General features: G+C 38.5%; 1 protein-coding gene across 1 annotated transcript in view; it reads right to left on the bottom strand.

The window, feature by feature from the left end:
- The window catches only part of LOC306657530 (dedicator of cytokinesis protein 10-like), a 134,430-nt gene that overhangs the window by 117,303 nt on the left and 250 nt on the right, over nucleotides 1-16,877 (bottom strand). The window contains 1 exon segment of the mRNA XM_079133631.1: nucleotides 5,360-5,449. The gene's annotated coding sequence lies outside the window, so the exon portion shown is untranslated.

The following is a 16,877-nucleotide window of genomic DNA, read 5'->3' on the forward strand; positions in this document are numbered from 1 at the left end:
AAATTTTTATTGAGCTCGATGTGTTTAAACTAGGTTCTTGCCAATTTGCTGCCTAGCAACTATGAAATTTGTCCTTGCCACCTTGTAGGGAGCTGCTCGGCAATTTAGCACAGGGTTGCATAGAAAGGTCACTTAGTACAGCAGCGTGGTAAAGCAAACACGTGTTTCCACAAAAACCTTACAAAAGTTTATGAATTCATTTCTATCCTTGCTTAATATGGTTTTAAAAATTCAGCCAATGTTCTTGGGCTGTAGTCCACTGACAATGTGCTTCAGAATCACCTGGCAAAAATCATGGTGCTGTCATTAGGGCAAAGGCTGAGAGAGGGGTTCCTTCCAGAGGATCATTAATGCAGAGCACCGTATTGGTAGTTAGCACTGTGGTCAAGACTCAGGCCTTGGACTACGTGGTCTGTGTCCCAGATACAGATCTGTCTATTCCCAGCTATTTGGTCTTGGCTAGACAAATTTCTTCACTTTGCTATGTCACAGTTTCTCTTCATTAAAAGGCGATGACAATAATAATGCCATATTTGTTTGTAAATACTGCATGTAAATGGCTTAGAAGCATATCTGGCACAAAACAAGTAGTCCATAAGGTTTTCTGTCATTAGCAATGGGGGTCAAGACTTTCTGACAGCGTAATTCTCCATCTTAAACCATTTCTCACCCTTAAACCAATTCTCCACCTTAAACCAATCGTCTGGTGATCACTTTCTTTTTAATCTCTTATCTTTAGGCCTGACAACTGATATTCCATATTACCATGGAGGGATACTCGTAATTAGGGCTTTTCTTCCCCATCCTATAAAGCTCAGATCACACTTCGTCTCCATCCTTGAAACCAAGCAAAAGCACGAGAGTTTTTGAGGCATTTTCATTGATAGTTGACACAGAAAAAATTAGCAGGGAACACAAGAGTTTCTTCTCAGACTTCCTCCTCCTTTTTATCTGCCGCAGATCCATACGATTGAGATCAGAACACTAAGGTTTGTTTGTGTTGCGGAAGAAAGCCAACTGTTCTGACCTGAACTTTGCAACCGATGAGTTTGGAAGATCCTGGGGGTCTGGGGTAAGAGTTCTCTTTGGAGCACTTCTTAGGAGAAGTGAGAAGCTGTGGGTGGAAGTGAGAAAGGAGGCTGCAAGGAGTTGAAAGGAAATTAAGGAACAAAAATTAAGGTAAGAAAATTCTCTCCAGGAGATAACGAGAATAGCAAATACTGTGGTCAACCTGTTCTCAGCTGAAGGTGGAGTTCTCAAGGGGGTCCTTATGGACACGTGAATATATGGAGCAGAAGTTTTGGAAACATACTAAAGTAAATGCCTCTAAGAACCCTAGAATAATCCTGTGGATGGGTCCAGATTTCAGGCAGTCCTTTCCCCTGGAAAGTAGTTAAACTGGAACCCATGGTTGCCTCCAGAGATTGCTGGTGGGGGTTTTGAGTTGGTTCTAGGATTAAGGTTGGCGCTGACTGGCCCTACCTCAGATGGATGCTTACCAATGACCTGAGGAGGAGGAATGAGGCCAGCAACCAATCCAAAGCCTCCTGCACTGGAGACCCACAGCAAAGAGCTAAGAGCCCTGGTTCATGTGAGAGCATCTTTCACAACCAAAAGGAAATGACTGCAAAACTGGAAAGACACAAGTACCCCATTCACCCACAAAAAGGTGAAAGCACCATGAACTGACAAGTCTCTGAAGTTATGGAAACACTTATAAGTCCATAGCAGTTACGTTAAAAATGATCGGGAATTGACGATTGGATGAATTAACTGATTTCTATGCCTGTCAAACAAGACCAGCAAGTAGAATCAAAGCAAAGTGTACATGAGATTTAATGATTCCATACGACATTTTTATTATCAAACTAAAACAATGAAAGAAATGGATCTGAAGTAGTCTCCTTGAGGACTAATGACATAAAGAATTATTGGATTTTAATTTTTAGAGACAAGTTTGGGAAATAGATTTGGCTTGATTTCAATTCTGGCAACATTTGAAGTCTATTCTAAAAAAATTTTTCCAAAACATTATTATTACAAAATTCACTCATTTTTAATACCACAAGATAGAATTATATAGACTATAAATCAATCTCTCCCCTTCCCCTTATCATCCCAAACCTGTGAGTATCCAATGCATGAGTTTGATGTGCGTGTACATTTTTCCCTTTTTCTAGGCTTATATAAACATATTTGCATATATGCTTATAGGTTAATAACTTTAATATCATACTACACATTTAATAACTTTAATATCATACTATGCATTCTGTGACTCATTTTTTTATATTGACAATAGATCATGGACATCCAAATTAAGGTATTTAGTATATATTCAGATACACGTGTATACATATGTTCACACATACATGTATATGCATATGAACATATGTATACACATACATATGTATGTGTGTGTACATATATGTATATATACTTTCTATTGGCTATATATTGTTACCAAATACAGATGTGTAACAATTTTTCAATCCCACCCCTATTCACTGGCATTCCAAATTGCCCAAAGTGGCAGTACACAAGTCTGTTTTTTTAATAATATGCATGTGTACATTTATATGTGCTACTGAAAGGATATTTGTAAACTTTATCTCAAGAGTTATAGACCTATTTTGAAAACCGTGTGAGAGCATTTCTTTCACTATATTCCCACCACCACTAAATTATATTCATCTTAAAATTTTTCTCCTTTCAGATATTACATGTAATTTTTGTTTTATTTGTATTTTTACTACTGTGTGCCTTTTGGCCATGCCAATTGCATTTTTTTTGTTTTGAACTTCCTGTCCATAATTTTTGATCATATATACTTGAGTTATCTGTCTTTATATTAGCTTATAGAGTTTTGAATATTCAGTGTGTTACACAAAAGATGTCATGGGTTATATTTTCTTCAATTAAATATTCTTTCTGACTTTATAATAACATTCATCATATGAAAATTTAAAATTTTCATTTGTTAAATCTGTTTATTTCCCCTAACTTTCCACTTAAAAATATTTCCCTACATTTATATAACTTTCACTTTTAAAATGTAGATACTTTTATTCATCAAGGGTTTATTTTTTATGTCACATGAGATACATACCTAACTTAATTTTCTTCCAAATGGATATAGAGTGGGATTTGTTGAGTTGTTCACTTTTCCTCAAAGGCTTTGCAGGGCCTTCTTTACCATCTATTAAATAACACTTGAGTCTTCTATTAAATATGCACTTTAATCTTCTAGATAGTGTTTTGTGGCATTTGCTCTTCTATTCCATAATACAGAAAAATGTTAGTGTGTCCCTAATTATTTTTTAAAGCTAATATCTCTCAAAAAAAAAAAAAAAAAACAAGCTAGAACCAAGTGTCACTCCTGAATATAAATGCAAAAATTTGAAATAAAATAGTAGCAATTTGAATGCAACAGCATTATAGGTTAATAATACAACTTGAACAAAAAAAGTTTATACTAGAAATGCAAATAATAATGCAGAGAAAAACTCATAAGTTCTATTGTAGTACTAACTTAAAGCAGAAAAGCTCTCCTCTTAATCGACCAAACGTGCGTGTGACAAGAGTGTGGCAAGTCTTTATGAATACTCAAAAGAACTAAGAAGGACGCTTCCTAAAACACATTTCAGACATCAGACACCAGCATGCAACACTTGTGTTTCATAAAGCAGCAAGGTAATAGTTTTCCCCGTAAAACAAAGATGAAGATAGGAAATGCAATACTAACATTATTATTCAACATTGTTTTAGGGATATAAGATAACAGAGTAAGACAAAATTGAAGAAACAATACACTTAGTAGAAAAGAAGAAAATTTAATTACAGATGAGATCTTACATATCTGAAAATAAAGTAAGTATTAGGATAAGAATTTAATAACTGGTTATTCTTATTAGAAATCAATAGCTTTTAAAAAAATCTCATCAATTAATTGTTGGAAAAGAAAATGGATTTAAAAATTTCTGACTTGGAACAAAACTATCAGGTACTAGGAAATAAATTCAACAATGAAGTTAAGGGTCTTCAAGAAGAAAGTGCAATATGTTAGTAAACAACATGCAAGAAGACCAGGTTACATGTTCTTAGCTGGGAATTTGAAAATTTCAAAATGCTGCCAAAGTTAACACAAATACACCACTGGACTTTTGTAGAGTTTGTCTCAGTGATTCTGACTTTCTAGTACAGTAAGTTATCTGTAAACCCTAAAAAAAATGGTGATGTACTATTAGATAATAACTTCCTCGAGAACAAAAATATTATGGTCCTGACATCATATATTATTTTTTATCAGTAAATGTGAAGATAGTAGTCTCAGAGATCCTGGTAGTATCTGATTTTACCCCTTTTTTTTCCTATTTCCTTAGAAGGTCTTGTAATTCAATGTAAACTTTAGAATAAATGTGAAATAAGGGAATTCAACAAACAACAACAACAACATGTGAATTCATGTCAAATGATAATCTGGACTGAATAGTACGACATAAAATGTGTATGACTAAAGAATCAGATCATTCTTAACAGGTTACACTAAGTTCAGCTTGTATTGAGTCAACTCTGTTTCACAACTGTGCATGGTGTTACTATTATATGAGACTTTAATTAATTATTAATCAGCACACACTGTTTTCTCAGCATTAAAGACAACATTTAGACCCTACTATTTGCAGTTTGACTAGTGATGGTCTAGATTTTATCACTGCCTTTTCTGTAAAGGGAGGGCTGGATTCGCTTATTCATTCAATAAATGTCTGCTTAAAGTTACAGTGTCCTGGTCCAATCCCTGCCCTAAAGTGGCCCGGAGTCTGGGTACCAAATGAAGAAGCCGATTTATAGGCCTCTCATACTCCAATTGAATACACAGAGATGCTATATCAATACCCCCTTAAAGTTGTCCACAGGGATCTAACAATTAGCTACTTCAATTAGTGGAAATAGTTATGGTTAACTATTTCCATGGTTAGAACTTAAAAGAAAATATCCCTTAAAATAGAAAACTCCATTATCCCAAATTCTCATGTAATATGGTCTTTCATACCATGCATTGCAAATAAGTAAAAGAAAATGAAATCTTTCTATTAAATATACTCAGATTTCAACTAAAGGAAAAAAAGAAAGAAAGAAAAGAATATCTAAAACTTGAGCAGTCACCCTGATAATAAAACCCGGGTAACAGGAAGCTGGAAAACTACTGCCAGGTGACAGCTGAAAGGCTACTAGGAGGGAGCATGTGTAGTCCTTCCCTGAAGAGGAGCGGGAGGTGGTACATACGTAAGTGGCATTCAATATTCCCTGGCGGAAGGCAAAAGTTTTGTGACACAACAGACTGGAAGCATCAATTTACCTCTTTCACCAGCAAATTTTCTGCTTTGTGCTCGGCATCTTCGGGTACCGTTGAGTACAATGTTCGGATATCCCAAGAAACTGTGGCTGCCTGAGGGGAACAATGAGAAGAAATTAAACCCTCATCTTCAAAGGTCCTGAGCGGCGCACTGTGCTGCGAACACCCGAGGGGAGCTGTTCTAGACCTTGCTTAGTGCACAGAGAGGACAAGGGAGACGCTTGGGCAGTTCTTCCCAGCTTCCTCTCTAGGAAAGGAGGTCCGAGCCCCCCTTCCATCTCCACGGTGGGCTCATCACTTAAGCTCTTTTTCCCTTCCTGCAGAAAACAAAAATTTGGGGCAACTGCATATTTCACTTTTAGCTTATTTCTATTGTATCTTTTATTTCTCACTGTCATTGCTCTTTAGGCTAAGATTAATAGATGTGAAAACTTGCCAAGTTAGTGCTATTTTAATGCTACTTTAAATAATCTCTCAAATATCAACGAGGTAAATGCAGCCCTTTTAGGAGCTGTGGGTGTGTGCAAGTGTGCCCACAGCCACAGTTGGGTGGAGGGTGGTAAATGTTCAGAAATCCGGGCCTTGGAGAAAATAGGTCATGTTTTGAGTGTCTTTATTTTTGTTGAAATTAGCACAATTTTTTTTTATTCTAAACAACTAACATCCTATTAAATGGATATACATAAGCTGAAATATAAAGTACTTATTAAAATACCTACAATGGAATTTTCGGGTTATTTCCTATTTAAGTGTACTCACCACCCTCAAGCTGGGAAGGAGTAGGGTTTGCCCTAAAATGGTAGTTTTGCATCACTGGCCATCAGCTTCCTCCTGGTTACATCTTTAGGGTTAAACAGATGCTGAGAGAATGTGTCTGTGAATATCCACAGTACAATGGCTGAAGTCCTTAGTGCTGCATATTCCCCAAGTCCCAAGTGAGCCATTGGGGTTTCTAAAGCACGAACTAAAGTTGACTTAAACTGGTCCAGATGAAGGGCATCATTCTGGACTGACTGTTGGTACAGATGAGATTTCAAATTCATGCTTAGTTTTGGACATGGTTTAGTTCTGGACAGAGGTCCCACGAGGTCAGTCTTCCGAGGTCACGGACACTGCGGGGAGCTCTGCCATCAGGCACAGCACTGTTCCCACCATTCCCAATCCCAGACTCATATTTTCTTCAGAATTCCCTTTGCTTCATTCCTGGGCATGAAGACAGGAAATTCTGTTTGTTTTGTTCACTGTTATAACCTAAGGGCCAAGTTTGGTACTTATATGATTATTTGCTGAATTTATAGAACATGAATATGTATATGTGTATTCAGTGTGAGCACATGAGTGTGTGTGCTGTGCAAGTGTGGCATGTGTCTGTGTGGAGTAATGTGTGCCTGAGTGTAGTGTGTGTTATGTCAGCGTAAGTGTTAGTTTGTGTAGTATGTGAGCTTGCTAGTTTGTGTATGTTTTTATGCATGATCGTGTGCAGTGTGTGTGTGTGTGTGTGTGTGTGTGTGCATGCTTATGCAGGTGGGGACAGCATGGGTTTTGACATTGTGAAAAAGGAAAAAAAGTCATGTGAATCTAACAAGATTAAGGATGAAAAAATAATGAGGAAAACAATGTTCCAGATATATCATGGAGTAAAGGGAAATACTAATCTTTTTTTTTTTTTTTTTTTTTTTTTTTTTTGGTACTTAGTTGAATTCAGGAGCACTCAACCATTTGAACCACATCCCCAGCCCTTTTACAAAAGTCTTTTATTTGGAGACAGGGTCTCACTGAGTTGCTTAGGGCCTCTCTAAGTTGCTGAGGGTGGCTTTGAACTCAAGATCCTCCTGCCTCAGCTTCCTGAGGGGCTGAAATTACAGGTGTGTGCCACACCACACCCAGCCCAATAAACACTCTTCTTAAAACAGTTGTAGACTGAGTCCCTGGGCCACTGCATTTGTCCCAGGATGAATAGTTTGAAAGGGCTGTGGCAACCAATCCAAACTATTCTAGACATGGGGAGCCAGCAGAGATATGAGGATGGATTAGGTAGTAGTTGTTTCCCAGGTAGAATGTGATAGAGCCAACTGAGTTATTATTTACAATTCACATTTTGAATTCATTTCCCCTTTCAAGTTGTTCTTTTTATGTTATTCACTCTGTTACGAGATAAACAGTAAGTAAACTCTATTGAACATTTGGAAAAGATTAAGAGCCATGACTAAATTGAGCTTCGGGATTATTGTTGGATTTCAATTACCTGGGGGTAAATTTGTTTCTTGTTTAGACAGATAATTCACGCATAAAGAGTGTTACTTGCTTGTTTTCCAGATAATATAACATTTTACAATCTACTGGAAACATTAGAGATTCTTTTTCTCTAATTCAAAAAAGTTTTTATATTATAGTCATTATGATAAAATTTCTACACAAAACAAAGCACCAAGGTTTCCTCTTTCTAATGTCCCCCTAGAGCATTCCACTGCATCCTTTGACTTCAAAAAATGACTGGTCTAAATACTCTAAATCTATGAGATGGAGCGTATAGTAACAGCACTCCATGCTAAGACTTTAAGTTACACTGTAAACCTGTTGTCCCACGCTCATGGCTCTGTGGCATAGTGAATGCTTGCTGGTTTAAGTCACTTCCTTTTTTAAATAGTAAGTTTCAGGAGAGTGGTCTCAGGTTTCTGGAAACAGTAGGCATATGGCTACTGGGTTAGTGATGTCATACAGCAAACACAGACCCCAGGTGACTAAGTGAATGTTCATGTGCAATATATAAGACTGGAAATTCATGCAGGTGGAGTTTCAAAAACTGTGTCATCACACCTTAAGTGATTCCTGATGACTTCAGTCACAAATGATGTTTTACAACCCAGCTTAAACTTCCTCAGAAAACCATGTGATAAATTTGGAATATTAATTTACATATAGGTACCTGCTATAATCTAATACCTTCAACAGAGTACATAAGGCCTAAGAAAAGGAACACATGTAGACTGCATGCCAAGAACATGCTATTGATTTCAGTTGTAGTTGGTTATGATCCTGGAGCATCTGACTGAAAAAGCAAAAGGCCTTCATCAAGTTTCAACTTGATGTGTGCACAGTTGCACAGTTATTTTAGATTTCTTTAATGTCTTTCTATTGAAGCAAAAATGAACTGATCAAATAAGAAGTATAAAGATCATATTTGTTAAGGGTATTAATATGGTTTACAAAGAATTTCTTTTCTGAGAAATAGATGCTTCAGACAAACTACAAAATGCCTTGGCCGCAACAGACTTCCTGTTCTCTTTTATAAAACCTCTGGTCGACAATTAGTATAGTTCAACAGCATGAAACAGATCTGAGGCTGCACTGGCTCTCAGCCAAGTTCCCCTTTTGGTGGTAAGAGTTTCATAAGGAGCCAATTGTCCACAGATCAGACATTTGGAAATAAAAACTCTCATGAAACGATGCATGCAGACTGGTGTTTGCAATTGCAAGCCCAGGATGCTTAGACCCTTTAACTGCAGCCGGGTCACTTTCTGGTTCCTTCTACACTATTGTGGGAAGTCTTTGCGGTTTCGTTACAGCCAACCTTCTGCTGGCTAAAGTGACCAGGGAAGACTTCATTTCAAGCACAGAGGAGACATATCTCAAATGGCCAAAGGCCTCTGTTAAAGATTAAAACAAGCTGCTTTTCCTATCCTGGGCCTAAGAAAGCTTCCTCTGACATTATTGCAAGTTCCAGCTACTCAAAAAGAGGACAGAAATGATGTGTTCAAGGCAATCAATCAATCCTAATGAGAGAAGTCATGAAGGAAACTGTTAACTTCCGGTTCAGGAATTCTGGCCTAAGTTTGGCAAGTGCTTTAAAAGTGAACTTCATCCAAATTTATGAGATTACTGACACTGGTACTGCCTTTTATTCTATTAGAGAAGACACTGTATTAATTGCTTAAAGAACATTTTGGTCATCTTCAGAAATATGTTAATGTGATTTTATTTTGCTTATTTTTTAAATAAATGAGAATATCTCTTTAGTACCTTCATTGTGCTCTACAGGGAAGGCCACTCTGTTTTTTTGAAAACTATGGAAAATGCATAATCAACAAGCAATTATCCATGTTGGATAATTGTCATGAACCAGCCAAGTCAAACCTGAGGACTTTGTTTTTTAAATAAAACCTCTGGTTGACATTTAGTATATAGCATCACAGTATTTTAAAAATGTTAGTAAGGAAGATGTTCGAGGAGTTTTACTTTTGTACTGGCCTACTGAGCAATACATTTCAGTCATTTTTTTTTTTTTTTGTGACTCATTTTCTAGGTTTCAAAATGTCTAACCACCTCTAAGGAGGTAAGTACAAACACTCTTTTTTGAAAAAAATTTATTTTAATTGAAGAAAGTTATGGATTATAATCTGATTGATACATGTACACAGTGTGTAGTGAGCAAATCAGGGTAATTAACATTTTCATCTCCTTAAGCAAAATTGTTATTGATTGACACATAATATTTATTTTACGTATGGAAAAATGTGAGCATTAGCAGGAGCAAAGTGCCCAAAAACATAAAGTTGTACATTGCACCAGGAGGGCCAGGAAGAGCCATGGACCAAGATAGGGCACAGACCTCCATAGTCTGCCCTCCATGCCTCTCTCAATATGGCTGCCCTCCATGCCTCTCTGCATATAGCTACCTGTGGTGCCTTCTTCCATGTTGGACTCCAGCCTTCAGAAGCCCTCTGCCCAGACTCTTCCATTTCTCAGAAACTTGATTTCTTTCTTTATTAGTTCCATATCTTAGATTTCATATAGCTCATCCAACACACATTTTCTCTTCCTTAAACTCTATCATTACTGCCTACATCATATGCAAAGTCTAGAATTGAACTATAGATTCATTTTAAATAAGAGCATTATTGAGATATAATTGATTGATAGCTGCCATAAAATTCACCCCTTTACAGTGCAGAATTTGTAGTTTTTGAGTATATTCAGAATTGTACAACCATCTTTCACTAGTTAATTTTAGAACATTTTTATCACTCCCCCCCCCCCAAAGAAACCCCATATCCACCAGCAGTTGGCTCATCTTTTCCCTTTCCTTCTTCCCTGGAAACCACTAATCTGCTTTCTGTCTGTATAGATTTGCCTATTCTGGATATTTTATGTATAAGGAATCGTAACATATGTGGTCTTCTGAACTGGCTTCTTTTACTCAGCATAATGCATTTAAGGTTCCTGCAAGTAGTAGCATGTATCAAAATTTCATTCCTGTTGATGGCTGAATGATGATATTCCTTTGTATGGATATGCCACATTTTGTTTATCCATTCATCAGTTGATGGACATTTGGGCTATTTCCATTTGGGGCTATGAATCTATGAATATTTGTGTATAAGGCTTTCTGTGAATGTACATTCTTAGGGCAATCAAGCACAGGGCAGAGTGTCTGCATATTCTCACTAAAATGAAGATAGCAGCTAAAACTGCTTTACTATATTAGTAATTTTCTAATGGCATTCATCGTGGGCTTTGGGGAGTTAATATTTCCCCTAAGTTGTATACCTTATTTTTCTATGAAGCTGAAAGCATGCTGTTTAGATAGAAAAGAAAGTCAAAAATCCAGGTGCTTATGTTTGATTTCTGTCCTCAACATTGCTTTAAATCCTTGGTCAAGAGCCCTTTCTAATCTTAGCTTTATTAGCTTGTAAATGAGAGGAGTATTATAACTTGGAATCTAATTCAACAAAGACTATTACTTAGCTTTCCAATTGCAATTACAGTGTTCTTGCAGGAACATTATGAACCATTTAAAGCATGCTTTTCAGGCCTAGAAGCCACAGATTGAAAAAAGGTTGAAATTCCTATAAAATGTTAAGTGTGTCTTAGAAGAAAACAATGAAAACTCAGGACCTTTCTGCTTTGCAATTTAAAACATATTAAGGTCTTTCTGTTTCCTCTCCTAGAATGACCCATGTGGTTAGATCTGGAAGTCCCCAAATATCGGTTGCTTTTTATGGCTAAAAATATTCTATGAAAAGAGCAAGTCACTGGTATAGTATGAAATCTGTCATTCATTCAGTTTTAATAGTAAGCAAACGACAACTGGAGGATCCATTGGAGAGCCCTAGAACACTGAATCTGAACTGTTGATGTGAGAGCGCTTTGAGGAGACACTATAACTCCCTTGCCAGCTTATTTCAATCATGTGACATAGAGTTTTGACTTTGAAAATGGCACTGCCCAGTGTTGCAAGTTCAACTGTTCAAGTATAAGCCCTATTCTGGTTCATATCCGTGTTCCTGATATATTCACTTAGCTCTCCTAAGGGGGCCCACGAAGCTCAGTTGGAAGAGTATGGTAAGTATCAAAAAACAATACAGTGTGTGCAGTAGTTCCAACTTTTAGACCTCTGATCTTTCTTTTCTTTCTTTCTTTTTAATTAATTAATTGATTGATTAATTTTACATCATTTTCTTGTGCATTTTTATTTTTATTTAAGGTTTTGTACCTCACAGAAATGATTCATCTTTTGCTCAGCAAGAAACACGTTTCTGACTTTCTCATGGTCTGCTGTGCTATTTTGTATCAGTGTCTTCTTAAACTGAATCATTCAACGATATGATTCACTGTGTCCTTGAAACTCTTCATTAGCTCTTGCTTGATTTCCTTACTCTCCTCAATAGCTTCACTGAGTCACACTTTGATGACTAAGTGCTTAAGTGCTTTTGCTTTTTTTTTTTTTTTTTTTGACTAAGTTTCTGTTACCACCAACTCTAAAAGAAAGATGAGAAGAACAAGTGTAGCAACGACAATGGCTGAAGTAGTACATGATTTTGGAATGAATGGATTATTCATGCATATGTACTGCTTATTCCCAAAGAATCATTATGATGGAGGTGGTGAAGAGTTCCAACGGCCTGGTCCCAGAGCACCCACGCCACAAAGAGCTTCTACCTGGTGTGCCAAGGAAAAGGAAAATTGCTTCTACTTCAACCACTTAACCTGAAGAATAGTGTAAACTCGATACTCAATCATCTCTACTGAATACGCATGAACCAGACGTGTGTTGTGTCCTTGGCATACAGAAATGAACTGATTTCTTCCTTGCCTAGTTACAGAAAGCAAGTGAACAGATAGCAAGTGAGTAAGTTCATGGAAGCACAGAGCCAGGCAGCTGATGCCAGCTGTGTGCAGGCACAGTGCTAGACGGAAGGAGTTGGAAGAGCAGAGCGTAATGTTCTCAGAACTGATTTTTAAGGGGCAGTATTGAATTGTGTCAGAGAGGTGAGCAACACATTAACAATCATTTTCTCATCATGAAACAAAGCCAATTCCTATATTCTTTTCATTTGCAAGAGTGTCATTTTGGAATGACATTTTGGTCCTCAAGATACTCTTAAGAATCAAAGTTAAGTTTGAAAGTAATGACCTATGTTTATGAAAGGCAATTCATGAAAAAAATATAAGTTTTCCACCTGTTCTAAGACAAGTGCTACTGCAAAGGTTAGGGTTAGGTTTGAAGTTAGGGATAAGGTGAGAGTTAGTTACGGGGACTCTCACAATCATCAAGACAAGATGTCCCTGTCCTGCTGAAGTTACTATCTAGTGGTGAGAAACAAGTAACAGAGGAGTGAGCAAGCAAACTGAGACCTTCAAAGTAGTGACAGGAAAGAGAATCAAGTTTGGTGACGTGATGGAGTAACTCAGGGCAAGTGGGGCTACGCGGGCCAGAAGAAGCACCATTGGACTGAGTCATGCATGGAACACAGAATGCAGCCACATGGGGAGTGTACAGACTCTAGAGGGCCAGAGCTGGCAAGGGTAGGGAACAGAAAGAATTGCAGGTATTCTATTCCACCCCCGGGCAGGGGTAGGCGATGGGGGCTCATGGTTCATCAGGAGTCAGATGACAGGGACCACCACAGAAGCTGGATTTGACTTGTAAGGCAATGGGAAGCTGCTGGGAAGATTTCAGGAGAGGCATATGTGATATGTGTTTCTGAAAGGTTCCTTTGAGTACTGACTATGAATGAATCACAGTAAGGCAAGGTTTTGAGAAAGCAGGAAGACTAGGCAGGAAATAGTGATGGGAGCTTCTGATGTCTGTGCTCAATATGTAAGAATCAAGTGCTCCTTGGTAAAAGGATGGTCTCTTTTTTGGTGCAACATGTGCCATCTGCAGCCCCTGTTTCTTGGCATTTCTTAAGCACAGCATTTTCACTAACTTTATCCTTCACCCGTGTTAGGGCACAGGCTCTCAAAGCCTGGAGCTTCTGTCTCCTGTCAGCCCCCTTCTTCTAGGAAGTGCTATTCCATATTCAGCACCTCATGGGTGCTGAATAAATATTGATTAAACAAACTGAGGAATGAGTCACGCCACTGCAAGTGTGGGTGCTTGGAAACCTGGAAACAGAAGTGAGCTGGATTCTCCAACCCACAGGGCAGAAACCAGACTAGCAATGTCTGGAGGGATGTGGGAGTGGGCAGCACTTTCCCCTCCCAGCATGCAAAGTCCTGGGATTTGTGTGGTCATTCAGTTGCCACCTCCCGCTGGCTAAGAGGAGAGTGCATCCCATTGCTCAAGGAAGAGCCGAGGAAATGAGGTATTTGCCAGGTGCATGGAACTTGCTTTGAGTGATCAACACACCTACAATGTGATGTAGGCTGTGGATGGAGCAGATAATGCCAGAGGGAACTTAAGAGAAGTGTCCACACTTCACAAAGAGGGTGAGGGAAAAATCCCCAAATAAATGCAGTTGTACTGCATAACATGGATGGACCATCTTTTTCTGCAAAGGGTCAGACAGTAAATCTTTTAGGGTTGTGTGTCTCTGCTCAAGTCACAGTAACCCTGTCACAGCACAGCCTTTGCATCATGAACATCTGGTAAATTTTATCTGGGCATCCATATTCAAATAAAACTTTGTTTATGGATATGTGAATGTAATGATTATTTTTCACATATAACAAAATGTCTTTTTTTCAACTGTTTAAAAACATAAAAATTATTCTTAGCTGATGAGACATGCAAAAATAGGCAGAGGCTACCCACTGGTGTTAGATTACCAAACTGTACTCTGCAGGGCAAGAAAGAGGGAAAACAATATATTTGAATATTATTTAAAAATGACAGTTTTGTACAAATATTCAACACTCTCCTTAATTTGTCAGTTGCTTAATGCAAATTACAATTTAGCCATTTGCAGGCTATGACATTTTCTTTTATTTTTTAATTTAAAAATTTTTTTAAATTTGTTCTAATTAGTTGTATATGACAGCAGAAAGCCTTAATACAGAAAACCACATGTGACATTTTTGATAATAAGAATTAAGTAGCATCAAATATCTCTTCTCTTGGGCATCTACTAATGAGGAGTTAATCTCCCAGCTGGACTCAGGGCTTCCTCTCTGCCCTGTTGTATGTTCCTCACACAGACCAAATGGTCTGTTGATGTGACACACCATGCCATTTTTTCTCCTTCTTAAAACACTCTAGTGACTTGACACTTGCTTTTAGAATAAGACACAAATGCCTGCTCTTGTTCTTGCCCGACCTTGTTTCTGACTACTCTCTCTGTCCAGCCATCTCGATCCTCCATCTGACAGCCCTCCAGACCACTGCGCCAGCTTCCCACAGCCCGAGACAGTCCTTCTCAGTGTTTAGCATGGGTGGTCCTCCTGCAGAATGTGGCTCTGCTCGGTTGTCATCTCATCAGAGGGGCTGTCCTTGGCACCCCCAGTCCATGTTCTTCTCCGATTCAGTTTTCATCACCCTGCCTAGGTTTATTCTAGAATTGGTTTTTATCTGAATCATGTTGCTAATTAATCTTTTTACTTATTTTCCTGACTCCTCCCACCAAGAGGTAAGCTCCCTTATAGCCAGGTGATTTCTGTCTACATTGCTAGAATGATACCCAACATTCCATGTTATACATTTTATGTTTCTTGAATGAATGAAGAAAGGAAACAGGTGGGTTCTAGAATGGCAGTTTTGGAGTTGTGCTGGTATTTTACTCAAGTTGGAAGTGAGAGTGACTATATAGGATGGGCTGGCATGGGCTGGGCATGGGGAAGATTGTGACCTCGAAAAGGACCAAGGTCTAGCTCTTGAGAGGTCACCGACTCTACACTTCACCTTGAAGGCAATGGGGAGTTACAGAAAGTTTTAAGCAGGCACAGAATAAATAGTTCAGTGTATCTATTAGAATGTTCGCATTGGGGAAATAAATATGTTATCATATGCCCATTTACACCATTAAGGATGGCAAAGGTCAAAAAGTATCCAGAGATAATCCCTAACTTGAATGAGCATGGAAAGATGCCAAAAACGAATTCAAGTGCAGTGCAAATGTTTCATCCATCTACACTTGGCTGCTCTCTTTTCAAGCTGGGAGTCTTGAAAAGATGCTCCTAGTTTCATGATTTTCAGTGTTTTACAGAAAAGAGGCTTTTGGTAGGTCTACTTTAAGTCTGAAAAATGAAAATGAGGATGTGGAATTAAAAAAAAACAAAAAGGGTGATTCAACCCCATGTTTGCAGTTCAAGCCCCAGTGGCCTGATCCTACCACGGAAATGAGATTAATGTACGAGATACACTTTCTCAAAATAAGCCAACCTGAGGAGGAAGCTACTTAAAAATTTCTAAAAGAGACTGGAAGGATTCTTTTCCTTATGTGCAAATCTCCTTCCTTTCTTCCATTCTTCTTCATACTTGGCACAGAAGTGGTAAGTTCTATATACTTTCTTTTTCATGCATCCATGAAGGAACTTGAAAAAATTAACCTTTAAGAAGCAGAAACCAGATCTCCCCTAAAGGTGAGAGATGCAACTGAAGTTTGAGCTCGTTTGAGTAAAGTGTGGGAACTGAGGTCTACGCCCACCACAGAGGTTCCACAGGCAATGCCTGCTTTGCAGTGTGACACTTGAGCTCTCTTGGCACTGCTTTAAGATGCTCAAGTTTCTTTTAGGGAAAAACAGGAAAGGTTACCAACCACCATGGGGATCCCTGTTGCATACTTAGGTATTTACAGATAATTTACAAATGCTTCAAGTGACCACGAACAACATCAGTTTTGAATGCCTGGGACATAAAAGTGCTCACCATAACTTCATTGTGTTTATCTCCAAAATTACTTTCCTTGGCATTTATCCTCTCTGCTAGCCGCCTGCGCATTCTGGATGGCATTATGCACGTCCTACAGGGGTGTATCTCAGACTACCTTCGGTGAAGATGTTCTTGCCTATCTTGCTTTGCCTCCATGCCTCAGCATCTCCTTATTAAAGGTCAACCTAGATGAAAGGCGATTTTTAAGAATTGCACCTTTGGGTCAACACATTCTCGCCTTTGCCACCGGCTGGCCTCAGTTGCTTGGGAGCTCTTATAAATGTGAGAGAGGAAGAGCTCTGTACATGCAGGGAGGGCCGTGGGGAGCAGCTGGACTGGCCGGAGCCAGGTAGCACCTTGCACTGCTCCCAGACCCTGCCTGGCTAAGCCTCCATTCTGCCATCTTGAGATCGCCCTTGGGTACATTTTACT

This window comes from Sciurus vulgaris (genome assembly GCF_902686455.1).
Source record: "Sciurus vulgaris genome assembly, chromosome: 3".
Lineage (NCBI taxonomy): Eukaryota > Metazoa > Chordata > Mammalia > Rodentia > Sciuridae > Sciurus > Sciurus vulgaris.